At 34.1% G+C, this 2,500-nt stretch overlaps 1 protein-coding gene across 1 annotated transcript in view; it reads left to right on the top strand.

Annotated features, from left to right (window-relative positions):
• LOC125040487 (protein mono-ADP-ribosyltransferase PARP4-like) overlaps positions 1–2,500 on the top strand; it is a 10,233-nt gene that overhangs the window by 6,767 nt on the left and 966 nt on the right. The window lies entirely within an intron of this gene.

The following is a 2,500-nucleotide window of genomic DNA, read 5'->3' as shown; positions in this document are numbered from 1 at the left end:
TCTGCCACAACCTCAGGAGTGGCCAATATGCGTCTCGTTGTAAGGGCGAGGAAATGTATCCTGATATAAAGAACTTGTTACCTGGTACAAGGTAAACGCCCCCCCCCCCCCCCTCTCCCTGCATCGTAAATACCCACTAGTGAGCAAAAAGAAAAAAGAAAGATCTGAAAGGACAAATTGCAATGCTTGGAAATAGGAATAGACATAATGTCCAGTGAAATTGGCTTTTCTTGTCAATTTCATTTGAACCCGCGGTCTCTCTCGCACACGCATGCCTTCTGTGATTGGTTTCTTTTCACTCTTTCTCTCTCTCTCTCTCTCGCTCGTTCGCTCGCTGTCTCTTCCTTTCTCTCCCTCTATCTTTCTCTCTTTCGCTCTCTCTCTCTCTCTCTCTCTCTCTCTCTCCCTCTCTCTCTCTCTCTCTCTCTCTCTCTCTCTCTCTCTCTCTCTCTCTCTCTCTCTCTCTCTCTCTCTCTCTCTCTCTCTCTCTCTCTCTCTCTCCTCTTTATTCCTTCATACTCAGACATATACACACACATATACATACGTGTATTATTTTTTTATTCACTTTTATTATTTCATTTTATTATTATTATTATTATCATTTTTTACATATAAATATCATGTATTGTCTTCCATTTACTCATGCATCCCCTCATATTCAGAGACACACATATCAACACAAACAACAAGAGTCATGCACCCGCTTAACCGCCCTTATTGCAGCCCTCCGCGACCGAGATCAATTTGGCAGCAAAGGCTAATTCACAAGATCGCGCTTCCTTTGAAGTCTCCGGGACAAAATAGGACAAAGGAAAGGCAAGAGAAACGACATCCTAAAGTCCTTCTGTTTCCTTTGGGTTTAAAGAAAAAAAAGGAAAAAACAAAATTGTGTTACGCAATTTGGGGTATTGTTTTATTTATTTTTTTCGTGTTTCTCTTTCTTTCTCTCTCTCTTTCTCTCTCTCATTCTCTCTCTCTCTCTCTCTCTCTCTCTCTCTCTCTCTCTCTCTCTCTCTCTCTCTCTCTCTCTCGTTAATTTTCGGTTCTTATCATCTGGAATTATTAATGAATTTATCTATTTTCATTCATCTCCTACTATTCTTGCTGGTTGTTCAGATATATTTTTATTAGCATCCGTATCTACATCATTTCATCTTGATTCTGAATTGATTTGCTTTATTACTTCTTGCTTTAATTAATAACCTTATTTGAGAAGAAAATTTTTCTGAAATCCGATTTGTAAAGAGTAATTGTTACATCAACCCATTTTAGTGTAAATAATATTTCTATCAACGAGAAATGATCTGATCTGCAGGTTATTGACCTGAGAATATACATTTCTGTTATTCACTAATTTATCTTACCTATTCATCTTATCGTATTTTATTTGCCTATTTATTTATTCATTCATTTTTTGTCCCTAAAGTCTACAAACATACGTGGAATGTGCTTAGAGTAAATAGGACTTTAATCTCTTTTTATTGACATTGGATTCGGCAATTATGAAGGCCGGTTGAAAAAAAATTAGTAATCAAATCGGTTATCATGATTGTAATCTGATTATGGGCAGAAAGGGGTTGATGGGCCCTTATCTGTAAACACTATTGTTTTGTTTTATTTAGATTGTTTTTCAAGCAGACTTTTTTCTTTGGGAATTGTCTGTCTTATCGTCTTGTTTCACTTTTTCATCTTATTTGCTCTTTTATAATTCTCATTCTTATTGATACTTATTATCTTTATGATTATCATTGTTGCTTTATCAGCATCCTCAATCTCCTCCTCATCATATCATCATTATCATCATCATTAACATCATTATCAGTATCATCAATATTACCATCATTATTATTGCTACGATCATAATCATCACTTACTATTACCATCACCTCATCAGCCCTACTATCATCATCACCCTGACTATCACCATCACAATCACAAAATCAAATCTACACTTTAATATCTCCTCCAATATCAAGGTTCATTTAAATATACTTGTCTAATAGGATGATGATGAAGATAAAAGTTCATATGAAAGCATTCAACTATAATAACAATACTAATACTAATGAGGATATTAATCTCCCGTTTCTTCTTTTGCTGTTAAAATTGTCCCATTTTTTGCAATGAAAATGATAACTGAAAATGATAACGACGAAGTACATAATTAATCACAGCTTGTTTACAGTGTATCATTTCTTCTAAGTTGATGATGATGATAAAGTTCATATAAACACATTCAACTATAACTATACTAACAACAGGAATAAGAATAATGTCAATGATAATGATAAAGATACTAAAAACAATATTATTAATAACTATACTAATAACAACACCAAGAATAATGATAATGATGAAGATAATAAAAAAATAATGATACTAATAATACCAATAACAATAGCAAGAATAATGATAACGATCCTAACAACTATAACGAGAAGGATATTCAATAAATCACAGGTTTGCTACCATGTATTATTCCCTCTCCAACCCCTCT

The sequence above is a fragment of the Penaeus chinensis genome, chromosome 29, assembly GCF_019202785.1.
Source record: "Penaeus chinensis breed Huanghai No. 1 chromosome 29, ASM1920278v2, whole genome shotgun sequence".
Taxonomy (NCBI): Eukaryota; Metazoa; Arthropoda; class Malacostraca; order Decapoda; family Penaeidae; genus Penaeus; species Penaeus chinensis.
This window is presented reverse-complemented; position numbering and strand designations above follow the sequence as displayed.